The following is a 15,038-nucleotide window of genomic DNA, read 5'->3' as shown; positions in this document are numbered from 1 at the left end:
CAAGAGCTGCATACTTAAGAGCACTGGATAGCCCCAGACTCTTTTAGCAAGATGTCAGTAGCAAGTTTTATGGTGAAATTTGGGGGCAGTTTAAATTTAAACTTATTAATACAGATTGTGGAGCAATATCCTTCAGGTATTCTTCTGCTAACAAGTAATAGAGCTTTGAATAAAATTAACTTTAATTAAGCAATTGAATTCCAGTTTATAAGATGAATAATGTTTACTATTTATCTTTTTAAATCAATAGTAGAAATTTACATTTTATTAGTAATGTTTAATAGAGTCAATCAAATAATTTATCAATGACATGAATGGAGTTAAATTAACAATGAATAACATTAATTAATTTATCAGAGTATAAATTTTTTTTAAATTCTTTATTCATTTTTAATCTTACATCAAGTGTACAAATAATAAAACATTTGAAATTAAATACATCACTTGAATTTCTTTCTAATATAACATCAAATATATTAAAGTTTTTAATATGTCCAATCATGTCAGTTACATATTATTGTTATTATTTTCATACATAGTTCATATATGGATCTTTGGCAATTAATATCATAAGGTATTTATTATAACAGTAATTAATTAAATTTAATAATAATTAGATAAAGTCACAACGGTATTATATTGTAAAAACTATTATGGATGGTTTCAGAAAAGTTATTTATAATTCAGGTAAAGGTAGTTAATTATTGGCACTTTAAAAATGATTCTCCTAGGACAAGCAGGATGAGTCAGCCACATATGGGTGATGTCCCATCAGCTCCCATTTGCAGATAAGCTCTCCAATAGCTCAGATTTTTTTTTTTTCCCCTCTGAGCACGTGCAGTGCCCAGGGCCCCACCGGGCATGCACAAGCACTACCCATTTCTTCCTGCTTTACCCTAATCCCCAGTCTTTAGTCTCCGCCCGTTCCCATCGGTCGGATTTTCTACAGCTCTCCATTACAACTTTTCTACTCATCACCTTGAAGATGCCCGATTCATCAAAGAAATGCCTGGGATGCAGGAGAAGGATGAATGCACTGGATCCTCTTGAATTGTGCGTCCGCTGATTGGATCCAGGGCATGAGGACCAGTGTTGCTTGCATTGTGCCTACCTGTCCCCGTAGATTTTCATGTAATATTGAAATAATTATGCAGTTTGTGTTTTAATGCAGAATAACACTGATAAGAGCTTTTTCCCCTGAAGAAACACACCAGTGAAACGGCTAGGTAGCCGTCGGGCCACAAGCTAAGTGCTCGTCTAAATTATTTATTATGTACAGCACCATATAGATACAATACGGTATCATAGTCTGCATTAAAAATGAAACAAGACTGATGATGAATAGGTCACCCCAATAACGACACAAAATCAGTTCAGTTCAAGTAATGTCTCGGGTGTTTGAGGTCTTGGAAAACACATTTATTAGCTGCTTGACTTTGTTCATAACTAGAAATGTATTTCAACATGTGATGAGTTGCATTGGTGACATTTGTAAACTAGGAATAATGTTCAATACTATTAAACACGGGTAGGGAAATGTTTAACCTTTGTTTTAATGGAGCATTGCCTCATACATGTAATGCACAATGGTTAGGGTAGAGACCCAGTTTCTGGCGACTAAATGAGTAGTGAGATAAAAGGGTGAGTTGGGTGTCATAATATAATAATGCAGATGAAGTAATGTGCAGAAAAAGAGCAGGATGATCAGCTTTGAGCAAGGGGTGACGTGGCGTTGGTTTGAAAAGTTGCCATCGTCTTTTTCAGAGCAGCATAATCGGCTATAAACTAACCTCGCCGGAACCTTTAGAAAATAGTACAGGCTTTAAAATCTTTCATAATGAAACTTTATTTCACTAAACTAAACCTTGGGTTTATATAACGCATCATCTCCACAACGTGGAGCTCGGCACGGTTTACAGGAATTGGGAAAGAACGGAACTCCAATGGAATTATAGGAAAAGTATGAAGAGAGGTTAGAGGGCTTAGTATTTCAGAGAGGGAAAGAAAAGTTACATTTTAGATAACAGCCAAGTTTTCAGATGCTTACGGAATAGATTTAACAAAATATTGTGGAGATTTGGTTAGGATTTTTCCTGATGTCTCTAGAGCTACTCAATTAAGGAGGAAAGAGTTTTTTTGAGATTAAAAGTTAGTTTTGGTTCTTGAGGCATCTTTTTACCTAAAATTTCCCTGTATAAGTCTTGTTAAATTACAAGACATTGAATATGTTTTTGGGACCCTATTCAATTACAACAATTTTTAGTTGCTCGAGAACAGAAATGAATTTAATTTTTTTTTCTTAAACGTTTCAGACCTGAGTTCATGAGGAAAAGTTGAAAATCCCCCTAAAGTAAGGAAGGTTTCAGACTCGCGTGGGTGAGTCGAGAAGTACTTGTCTTTATCTTTTCCTGTAATTTGTTTTGTGAAAATGTATCATGTCTCCCCATTTATGTGGGCTTAAAAAGGAATTGTCTATGATTAATTATGTATTGCTTATGAGATTATCCTTTTTTTCTTTGTATTACTGGATATTTGTAAATATTCAAATTTATAAAAATAAAAAATAAAATCTTTCATTTGATATTATCCCTTAGGAAAGGCAAATATAGATGCTGAAATAGATAAACCAGGCTGGAGAAGTCTTTAGACAATGGGGAAGCTACAATTGATGAAATGGTTGAGCTTCCGTTGGATCAAGCTAAGTACTTTTGCTACATTATAGTCTGGGTTGATGGAATTATTGGCATTTTTTGTAAATATCAATAGTCTGTTTGGGAGTTCTGTAGACTTTCGGGTTTCAATGGGGTATAATAATCACCACATCAGTGATGGGTGTTAGAAGTCTACAGTTCCCTTTATTAATGATATCAGTTTAACTGTTTTTTCACTACACTTGTCTCGGTTAGTATGTTTCATTCAACTCTTAGTTGAGCAAGTTCTCTTTGTTCGAAGTTTGATTTGAGATCGCCCCATCACTTGACAAGTGGGCGGTGACAAGAACGTGAGCTGCACGCTTTTAAATGTAGATAGCCCCCAGACAAGGGATATAAATGGCCAGGAGTTGACCCTGACGGTTTACATCACTTTGGCAGGAGGGCAGTGACGACAAGAACAAGAGCTTTATTCTTTAAAATGCACTGGATAGCCCCAGAAGAGGGATCTAAATGGCCAGGTGTCACCCCTGACTGTTTACATCACTTTGGCAGGAGGGCGGTGACAACAAGAACAAGAGCTTCATTCTTTAAAATGCACTGGATAGCCCCAGAAGAGGGATCTAAATAGCCAGGAATCGCCCCTGACTGTTTACATCCCTTTGGGAAGAGTTTGGTTGACAGTGACGACAAGGTCAAGAGCTTCGTGCTTTAAAATATGCTGGATAGCACCAGAAGAAGGATCTAAACGGCCAGGAGTCACCCTTGACTGCTTACATCCCTTTGGGAAGAGTTCGGTTGACGTTGACGACAAGAACAAGAGCTTCGTGCTTTAAAATGTGCTGGATAGCCCAAGTAGAAAGATCTAAATGGCCAGAAGTCGCCCCTGACTGTTTACATTCCTTTGGGAATAGGATGGTGACAGTGAAAAGAACAAGAGCTGTAGCCACAGATGAGGGATCTAAATGGCCAGGAGTCACCCTTCACTGTTTACATTACTTTGGCAAGAGGGCGATGAAGACGAGATCAAGTGCTGCACGCTGTTAGTCATTTTCAAGGGTTTAAAGTAACTTGTAACTAATGTTATATTATATGTAACTGGTGCAGGCTTTAAAACCATTCATTTGATGTCCATTAGGTATAGTCAAATATTGCCGCTCAAATAGATAAACCAGGCTGGAAAAGTCTTTGAACCCATGAGGAAGCTACAATTGGTGAAACTGCTGAGTTCCCGTTGGATTAAGTTAAGTACTTTTGCTACATTATAGTCTAGGTTGATGTAATTGTCGACATTATTTGTAAATATTAATAGCCTGTTTCAAAGTTCCATAGACTTTGGTGTTTCAATGGGATATGAATATCACCATGTCAATGCTGGGTGTTTGAAGTCTATGGTTCCCTTAATTAATGATATTAGTTTAACTGGATTTTCACCATACTTGACTCAGTTTGTATGTTTGATTCAACTCTGCTTGAGCAAGTTTTCTTTGTTCCAAGTTTGATTTGAGATCGCCCCTGTTTACATCACTTTGGCAGGAGGGCAGTTACGACAAGAACAAGAGCTTCATGCTTTAAAATATGCTGGATAGCCCAAGAAGAGGGATCTAATGGCCAGGAGTCGCCCCTGACTATTTACATCACTTTGGGAAGAGGTCGATTGACAGTGACGACAAGAACAAGAGCTGCATGCTTTTAAGCACGATGGATAGCCCTAGAAGAGGGATCTAAATGGCCAGGAGTCACCCCTGACTGTTTACATCCCATTAGGAAGAGGTCAGTTGACGGTGATGACTAGAACAAGAGCTTCATGCTTTAAAATGTGCTGGATAGCCCCAGAACAGGGATCTAAACAGCCAGGTGTTTACGTCACTTTGGCAGGAGGGTGTTGATAGTGACGACAAGAATAAGAGCTTCATGGTTTAAAATGTGTTGGATGGCCCCAGAAGAGGGATCTAAACAGCCAGGAGTCGCCCTTGACTTTTTATATCACTTTGGGAAGAGGTCGGTTGACAGTGACGACAAGAACAAGAGCTTCATGCTTTAAAATGTGCTGGATAGCCCCAGAACAGGGATCTAAACAGCCAGGTGTCGCCCCTGACAGTTTACATCACTTTGGCAAGAGGGCAGTGACCATGATGACAAGAACAAGAGCTGTAACCTCAGAGGAGGGATCTAAATGGCTAGTAGGGTGACCCTGAGTGTTTACATCACTTTGGCAAGAGGGCGTTGATTAGAACAAGAGCTGCATGCTTCTAAGTGTGCTGGATAGCAATAGAAAATCTAAATGGCCAGCAGGTTGCCCCTGACTGTTTACATCACTTTGGCAGGAGGGTGTTGACAGTGACGACAAGAACAAGAGCCTCATCCCTTAAAATGCGCTGGATAGCCCCAGAAAAGGGATCTAAACGGCCAGGAGTCTCCCCTGACTGTTTTACATCACTTTGGAAATAGGTCGGTTGAGGGTGACAACAAGAACAAGAGCTTCATGCTTTAAAATGTGCTGGGTAGCCCCAGAAGAGGGATTAAATGGCCAGGAGTCGCCCCTGACTGTTTACATCACTTTGGGAAGAGGTCGGTTGACAGTGACAAGAACAAGAGCATCATTCTTTAAAATGCGCTGGATAGCCCCAGAAAAGGGATCTAAATAGCCAGGAGTCACCCCTGACTGTTTACACCACTTTGGGAAGAAGTCGGTTGACAGTGACAAAAACAAGAGCTTCATTCTTTAAAATGCGATGGTAGACCCAGAAGAACGATCTAAATGGCCAGGAGTCACCCCTGACTGTTTAAATCCCTTTGGCAAGAGGCCAGTGACGGTGATGACAATAAGAAGCGCTGTAGCCCCAAACGAGGGATCTAAATGGCCAGGAGTCACCCCTGACTGTTTAAATCCCTTTGGCAAGAGGTCAGTTGACGGTGATGACTAGAATAAGAGCTTCATGCTTTAAAATCTGCTGGATAGCCCCAGAAGAGGGATCTAAATGGCCAGGAGTCGAACCTGAATGTTTACATCACTTTGACAAAGAGTTCGGTTGACAGTGACAAGAACAAGAGCTGCACGCTTTTAAGTGCGCTGGATAGCAATAGAAGATCTAAATGGCCAGGAGTCTCCCCTGACTGTTTACATCACTTTGGGAAGAAGTCGGTTGACGGTGACGACAAGAACAAGAGCTTCATGCTTTATAATGTGCTGGATAACCCCAGAAGAGGAATCTAAATGGCCAGGAGTAGCCCCTGACAGTTTACATCACTTTGGCAAGAGGGCAGTGACCATGATGACAAGAACAAGAGCTGTAACCCCAGAGGAGGGATCTAAATGGCTAGTAGGACGACCCTGAGTGTTTACATCACTTTGGCAAGAGAGCGTTGATTAGAACAAGAGCTGCATGCTTCTAAGTGTGCTGGATAGCAATAGAAGATCTAAATGGCCAGCAGGTTGCCCCTGACTGTTTACATCACTTTGGCAGGAGGGTGTTGACAGTGATGACAAGAACAAGAGCCTCATTCCATAAAATGCGCTTGGTAGCCCCAGAAAAGGGATCTAAACGGCCAGGAGTCTCCCCTGACTGTTTTACATCACTTTGAGAAGAGGTCGGTAGAAGGTGACGACAAGAACAAGAGCTTCATGCTTTAAAATGTGCTGGATAACCCCAGAAGAGGAATCTAAATGGAGAGGAGTAGCCCCTGAATTTTTACGTCACTTTTGCAAGAGGGTGTTGACAAGAACAAGAGCTGCACACTTAAGTGTGCTGGATAGCAATAGAAGATCTAAATGGCCAGCAGGTTGCCCCTGACTGTTTAAATCCCTTTGGCAAGAGGGCAGTGACCGTGACGACAAGAACAAGAGCTGTAACCCTAAAGGAGGGATCTAAATGGCTAGCAGGACGACCCTGAGTGTTTACATCACTTTGGCAAGAGGGCGTTGACAAGAACAAGAGCTGCACGCTTTTAAGTGTGCTGGATAGCAATAGAAGATCTAAATGGCCAGAAGTCTCCCCTGACTGTTTACATCACTTTGGAGAGTGTTGACAGTGACGACAAGAACAAGAGCTTCATTCTTTAAAATGCGCTGGCTAGCCCCAGAAAAGGGATCTAAACGGCCAGGAGTTGCCCCTGACTGTTTACATCACTTTGGGAAGAGGTCGGTTGACAGTGACGACAAGAACAAGAGCTGTAACCCTAGAGGAGGGATCTAAATGGCTAGCAGGACGACCCTGAGTGTTTACATTACATTGGCAAGAGGGCGTTGATTAGTACAAGAGCTGCACGCTTCTAAGTGCGCTGGATAGCAATAGGAGACCTTAATGGCCAGCAGGTTGCTCCTGACTGTTTACATCACTTTGGCAGGAGGGTGTTGACAGTGACGACAAGAACAAGAGCCTCATTCCTTAAAATGCGCAGGATAGCCCCAGAAAAGGGATCTAAATGGCCAGGAGTCACCCCTGACTGTTTACGTCACTTTGGGAAGAGGTCGGTTGACAGTGACGACAAGAACAAGAGCTTCATGCTTTAAAATGTGCTGGATAGTCCCAGAATAGGGATCTAAACAGCCAGGTGTCGCCCCTGACAGTTTACATCACTTTGGCAAGAGGTCAGTAACCATGATGACAAGAACAAGAGCTGTAACCCCAGAGGAGGGATCTAAATGGCTAGTAGGACGATACTGACTGTTTACATCACTTTGGCAAGAGGGTGTTGACAAGAACAAGAGCTGCACGCTTTTAAGTGCGCTGGATAGCAATAGAAGATCTAAATGGCCAGGAGTCTCCCCTGACTGTTTACATCGCTTTGGGAAGAGGTCGGTTGACGGTGACGACAAGAACAAAAGCTTCATGCTTTAATATGTGCTGGATAGCCCCAGAAGAGGGATCTAAATAGCCAGGAGTCGCCCCTGATAGGTTACATCACTTTTGCAAGAGGGCAGCAACCATGATGACAAAAACAAGAGCTGTAACCCTAGAGGAGGGATCTAAATGGCTTGCAGGATGCCCCTTAGTGTTTACATCACTTTGGCAAGAGGGCAGTGACCGTGACGACAAGAACAAGAGCTGTAACCCCAGAGGAGGGATGTAAATGGCTAGTAGGACGACCCCGAGTGTTTACATCACTTTGGCAGGAGGGTGTTGACAGTGACGACAAGAACAAGAGCCTCATTCCTTAAAATAAGCAGGATAGCTCCAGAAAAGGGATCTAAACGGCCAGGAGTCTCCCCTGACTGTTTTACATCACTTTGGGAAGAGGTCGGTTGACGGTGACGACAAGAACAAGAGCTTCATTCTTTAAAATGCGATGGTAGACCCAGAAAATGGATCTAAATGGCCAGGTGTCGCCCCTGACTGTTTACATCACTTTGGCAAGAGGGCGGTGACGGTGATGACAAGAACAAGAGTTGTAGCACTGTTTACATCACTTTGGCAAGAGGGTGTCAGTGACAACAAGAACAAGAGCTTCATGTTTTTTAAATGTGCTGGATAGCCCCAGAAAAGGGATCTAAACAGCCAGGAGTCACCCCTGACTGTTTAAATCACTTTGGGAAGAAGTCGGTTGACGGTGACGACAAGAACAAGAGCTTCATGCTTTATAATATGCTGGATAACCCCAGAAGAGGGATCTAAATGGCCAGGAGTAGCCCCTGAATGTTTACATAACTTTGGCAAGAGTGTGTTGACAAGAACAAGAGCTGCATGCTTTTAAGTGCGCTGGATAGCAATAGAAGATCTAAATGGCCAGGAGTCGCCCCTAACTGTTTACATCACTTTGGCAAGAGGGCATTGACAAGAACCAGAGCTGCACGCTTTTAAGTGCGCTGGATAGCAATAGAAGATCAAAACGGCCAGGAGTCTCCCTTGACTGTTTACATCACTTTGGGAAGAGGTCGGTTGACGGTGACGACAAGAACAAGAGCTTCATGCTTTAAAATGTGCTGGATAGCCCAAGAAGAGAGATCTAAATGGCCAGGAGTCTCCCCTGACTGTTTACATTGCTTTGGGAAGAGGTCGGTTGACGGTGACGACAAGAACAAGAGCTTCATGCTTTAAAATGTGCTGGATAGCCCCAGAAGAGGGATCTAAATGGCCAGGAGTCGCCCCTGACCGTTTACATCATTTTGGGAAGAGGTCAGTTGACAGTGACAAGAACATGAGCTTCATTCTTTAAAATGTGCTGGATTGCCCCAGAAGAGGGATTAAATGGCCAGGAGTCGCCCCTGACTGTTTACATCACTTTGGCAAGAGGCATTGACAAGAACAAGAGCTGCATGCTTTTAAGTGCGCTGGATAGCAATAGAAGATCAAAACGGCCAGGAGTCTCCCCTGACTGTTTACATCACTTTGGGAAGAGGTCGGTTGATGGTGACGACAAGAACAAGAGCTTCATGCTTTAAAATGTGCTGGATAGCCCAAGAAGAGGGATCTAAATGGCCAGGAGTCTCCCCTGACTGTTTACATCGCTTTGGGAAGAGGTCGGTTGACGGTGACGACAAGAACAAGAGCGTCATGCTTTAAAATGTGCTGGATAGCCCCAGAATAGGGATCTAAACAGCCAGGTGTCGCCCCAGACAGTTTACATCACTTTGGCAAGAGGGCAGTGACCATGATGACAAGAACAAGAGCTGTAACCCCAGAGGAGGGATCTAAATGGCTAGTAGGACGATCCTGAGTGTTTACATCACTTTGGGAAGAGGTCGGTTGACAGTGACAAGTACAAGAGCTTCATTCTTTAAAATGCGCTGGATAGCCCCAGAAAAGGGATCTAAATAGCCAGGAGTCGCAACTGAATGTTTACATCCCTTTGGCAAGAGGGCAGTGACGGTGATGACAATAAGAAGCGCTGTAGCCCCAAACGAGGGATCTAAATGGCCAGGAGTCTCCCCTGACTGTTTACATCGCTTTGGGAAGAGGTCGGTTGACGGTGACGACAAGAACAAGAGCTTCATGCTTTAAAATGTGCTGGATAGCCCCAGAAGAGGGATCTAAATGGGCAGGAGTCGCACCTGACTGTTGACATACCTTTGGCAAGAGGGTGGTGACGGTGATGACAAGAACAAGAGTTGTAGCACCAGACGAGGGATCTAAATGGCCAGGAGTCGCCCCTGACTGTTTACATCACTTTGGCAAGAGGGCGTTGACAAGAACAAGAGCGGCACGCTTTTAAGTGCGCTGGATAGCAATAGAAGATCTAAATGGCCAGGAGTCTCCCCTGACTGTTTACATCACTTTGGCAAGAGGGCGTTGACAAGAACAAGAGCTGCACGCTTTTAAGTGCGCTGGATAGCAATAGAAGATCTAAATGGCCAGGAGTCTCCCCTGACTGTTTACATCACTTTGGCAAGAGGGCGTTGACAAGAACAAGAGCTGCACGCTTTTAAGTGCGCTGGATAGCAATAGAAGATCTAAATGGCCAAGAGTCTCCCCTGACTGTTTACATCACTTTGGCAAGAGGGCGTTGACAAGAACAAGAGCTGCACGCTTTTTAAGTGCGCTGGATAGCAATAGAAGATTTAAATGGCCAGGAGTCGCCCCTGACTGTTTACATCACTTTGGCAAGAGGGCGTTGACAAGAACAAGAGCGGCACGCTTTTAAGTGCGCTGGATAGCAATAGAAGATCTAAATGGCCAGGAGTCGCCCCTGACTGTTTACATCACTTTGGCAAGAGGGCGTTGACAAGAACAAGAGTGGCACGCTTTTAAGTGCGCTGGATAGCAATAGAAGATCTAAATGGCCAGGAGTCGCCCCTGACTGTTTACATCACTTTGGCAGGAGGGTGTTCACAGTGACGACAAGAGCTTCATTCTTTAAAATGTGCTGGATAGCCCCAGAAGAGGGATTTTAATGGCCAGGAGTCGCCCCTGACTGTTTACATCACTTTGGCAAGAGGGCGTTGACAAGAACAAGAGCTGCACGCTTTTAAGTGCGCTGGATAGCAATAGAAGATCTAAATGGCCAGGAGTCGCCCCTGACTGTTTACATCACTTTGGCAAGAGGGCGTTGACAAGAACAAGAGCTGCACGCTTTTAAGTGCGCTGGATAGCAATAGAAGATCAAAACGGCCAGGAGTCTCCCCTGACTGTTTACATCACTTTGGGAAGAGGTCGGTTGATGGTGACGACAAGAACAAGAGCTTCATGCGTAAAAATGTGCTGGATAGCCCAAGAAGAGGGATCTAAATGGCCAGGAGTCTCCCCTGACTGTTTACATCGCTTTGGGAAGAGGTCGGTTGACGGTGACGACAAGAACAAGAGCTTCATGCGTAAAAATGTGCTGGATAGCCCCAGAATAGGGATCTAAACAGCCAGGTGTCGCCCCAGACAGTTTACATCACTTTGGCAAGAGGGCAGTGACCATGATGACAAGAACAAGAGCTGTAACCCCAGAGGTGGGATCTAAATGGCTAGTAGGACGATCCTGAGTGTTTACATCACTTTGGGAAGAGGTCGGTTGACAGTGACAAGTACAAGAGCTTCATTCTTTAAAATGCGCTGGATAGCCCCAGAAAAGGGATCTAAATAGCCAGGAGTTGCAACTGAATGTTTACATCCCTTTGGCAAGAGGGCAGTGACGGTGATGACAATAAGAAGCGCTGTAGCCCCAAACGAGGGATCTAAATGGCCAGGAGTCTCCCCTGACTGTTTACATCGCTTTGGGAAGAGGTCGGTTGACGGTGACGACAAGAACAAGAGCTTCATGCTTTAAAATGTGCTGGATAGCCCCAGAAGAGGGATCTAAATGGGCAGGAGTCGCACCTGACTGTTGACATACCTTTGGCAAGAGGGTGGTGACGGTGATGACAAGAACAAGAGTTGTAGCACCAGACGAGGGATCTAAATGGCCAGGAGTCGCCCCTGACTGTTTACATCACTTTGGCAGTAGGGTGTTGACAGTGACTACAAGAATAAAAGCTTCATGGTTTAAAATGTGCTGGATGGCCCCAGAAGAGGGATCTAAATGGGCAGGAGTCGCACCTGACTGTTGACATACCTTTGGCAAGAGGGTGGTGACGGTGATGACAAGAACAAGAGTTGTAGCACCAGACGAGGGATCTAAATGGCCAGGAGTCGCCCCTGACTGTTTACGTCACTTTGGCAGTAGGGTGTTGACAGTGACTACAAGAATAAAAGCTTCATGGTTTAAAATGTGCTGGATGGCCCCAGAAGAGGGATCTAAACAGCCAGGAGTCGCCCTTGACCTTTTATATCACTTTGGGAAGAGGTCAGTTGACAGTGACGAGAAGAACAGGAGCTTCATGTTTTAAAATGTGCTGGATAGCCGCAAAAGAGGGATCTGAATGGCCAGGAGTCGCCCCTGACTGTTTACTTCACTTTGGCAAGAGGGCGTTGACAAGAGCAAGAGCTGCACGCTTTTAAGTGCGCTGGATAGCAATAGAAGATCTAAATGGCCAGGAGTCGCCCCTGACTGTTTACATCACTTTGGCAAGAGGGCGTTGACAAGAACAAGAGCGGCACGCTTTTAAGTGCGCTGGATAGCAATAGAAGATCTAAATGGCCAGGAGTCTCCCCTGACTGTTTACATCACTTTGGCAAGAGGGCGTTGACAAGAACAAGAGCTGCACGCTTTTAAGTGCGCTGGATAGCAATAGAAGATCTAAATGGCCAGGAGTCTCCCCTGACTGTTTACATCACTTTGGCAAGAGGGCGTTGACAAGAACAAGAGCTGCACGCTTTTAAGTGTGCTGGATAGCAATAGAAGATCTAAATGGCCAGGAGTCGCCCCTGACTGTTTACATCACTTTGGCAAGAGGGCGTTGACAAGAACAAGAGCGGCACGCTTTTAAGTGCGCTGGATAGCAATAGAAGATCTAAACGGCCAGGAGTCGCCCCTGACTGTTTACATCACTTTGGCAAGAGGGCGTTGACAAGAACAAGAGCTGCACGCTTTTAAGTGCGCTGGATAGCAATAGAAGATCTAAATGGCCAGGAGTCGCCCCTGACTGTTTACATCACTTTGGCAAGAGGGCGTTGACAAGAACAAGAGCGGCACGCTTTTAAGTGCGCTGGATAGCAATAGAAGATCTAAACGGCCAGGAGTCGCACCTGACTGTTTACATCACTTTGGCAAGAGGGCGTTGACAAGAACAAGAGCGGCACCCTTTTAAGTGCGCTGGATAGCAATAGAAGATCTAAACGGCCAGGAGTCGCCCCTGACTGTTTACATCACTTTGGCAAGAGGGCGTTGACAAGAACAAGAGCGGCACCCTTTTAAGTGCGCTGGATAGCAATAGAAGATCTAAATGGCCAGGAGTCGCCCCTGACTGTTTACATCACTTTGGCAAGAGGGCGTTGACAAGAACAAGAGCTGCACGCTTTTAAGTGCGCTGGATAGCAATAGAAGATCTAAATGGCCAGGAGTCGCCCCTCACTGTTTACATCACTTTGGCAAGAGGGCGTTGACAAGAACAATAGCTGCACGCTTTTAAGTGCGCTGGATAGCAATAGAAGATCTAAATGGCCAGAAGTCGCCCCTGACTGTTTACATCACTTTGGCAAGAGGGCGTTGACAAGAACAAGAGTAGCACGCTTTTAAGTGCGCTGGATAGCAATAGAAGATCTAAATGGCCAGGAGTCGCCCCTGACTGTTTACATCACTTTGGCAAGAGTGCGTTGACAAGAACAAGAGCGGCACGCTTTTAAGTGCGCTGGATAGCAATAGAAGATCTAAATGGCCAGGAGTCCCCCCTGACTGTTTACATCACTTTGGCAGGAGAGTGTTCACAGTGACGACAAGAGCTTCATTCTTTAAAATGTGCTGGATAGCCCCAGAAGAGGGATTTTAATGGCCAGGAGTCGCCCCTGACTGTTTACATCACTTTGGCAAGAGGGCGTTGACAAGAACAAGAGCGGCACGCTTTTAAGTGCGCTGGATAGCAATAGAAGATCTAAATGGCCAGGAGTCGCCCCTGACTGTTTACATCACTTTGGCAAGAGGGCGTTGACAAGAACAAGAGCTGCACGCTTTTAAGTGCGCTGGATAGCAATAGAAGATCTAAATGGCCAGGAGTCGCCCCTGACTGTTTACATCACTTTGGCAAGAGGGCGTTGACAAGAACAAGAGCTGCACGCTTTTAAGTGCGCTGGATAGCAATAGAAGATCTAAATGGCCAGGAGTCGCCCCTGACTGTTTACATCACTTTGGCAAGAGGGCGTTGACAAGAACAAGAGCTGCACGCTTTTAAGTGCGCTGGATAGCAATAGAAGATCTAAATGGCCAGGAGTCGCCCCTGACTGTTTACATCACTTTGGCAAGAGGGCGTTGACAAGAACAAGAGCTGCACGCTTTTAAGTGCGCTGGATAGCAATAGAAGATCTAAATGGCCAGGAGTCGCCCCTGACTGTTTACATCACTTTGGCAAGAGGGCGTTGACAAGAGCAAGAGCTGCACGCTTTTAAGTGCGCTGGATAGCAATAGAAGATCTAAATGGCCAGGAGTCGCCCCTGACTGTTTACATCACTTTGGCAAGAGGGCGTTGACAAGAACAAGAGCTGCACGCTTTTAAGTGCGCTGGATAGCAATAGAAGATCTAAATGGCCAGGAGTCGCCCCTGACTGTTTACATCACTTTGGCAAGAGGGCGTTGACAAGAACAAGAGCTGCACGCTTTTAAGTGCGCTGGATAGCAATAGAAGATCTAAATGGCCAGGAGTCGCCCCTGACTGTTTACATCACTTTGGCAAGAGGGCGTTGACAAGAACAAGAGCTGCACGCTTTTAAGTGCGCTGGATAGCAATAGAAGATCTAAATGGCCAGGAGTCGCCCCTGACTGTTTACATCACTTTGGGAAGAGGTCGGTTGATGGTGACAAGAACAAGAGCTTCATGCTTTAAAATATATCACTTTGGCAAGAGGGCGTTGACAAGAACAAGAGCTGCACGCTTTTAAGTGCACTGGATAGCAATAGAAGATCTAAATGGCCAGGAATCTCCCCTGACTGTTTACATCACTTTGGCGGGTGACAGTGACGACAAGAACAAGAGCTTCATTCTTTAAAATGTGCTGGATAGCCCCAGAAGAGGGATCTTATTGGCCAGGAGTCGCCCCAGATTGTTTACATCATTTTGTTAGGAGGGCAATAATTGTGACAACAAGAACAAGAGCTTCATGCTTTAAAATGTGCTGGATAGCCCCAGAAAAGGGATCTAAATGGCCAGGAGTCGCCCCTGACTGATTACATCACTTTGGCAAGAGGGCATCGACAAGAACAAGAGCTACACGCTTTTAAGTGCGCTGGATAGCAATAGACGATCTAAATGGCCAGGAGTCGCCCCTGACTGTTTACATCACTTTGGGAAGAGGTCGGTTGACAGTGATGACAAGAACAAGAGCTTCATGCTTTATAATGTGCTGGATAACCCCAGAAGAGGGGTCTAAATGGCCA

Source organism: Geotrypetes seraphini, chromosome 16 (genome assembly GCF_902459505.1).
Source record: "Geotrypetes seraphini chromosome 16, aGeoSer1.1, whole genome shotgun sequence".
Classification (NCBI taxonomy): domain Eukaryota; kingdom Metazoa; phylum Chordata; class Amphibia; order Gymnophiona; family Dermophiidae; genus Geotrypetes; species Geotrypetes seraphini.
Note: the sequence above shows the minus strand (reverse complement) of the source record.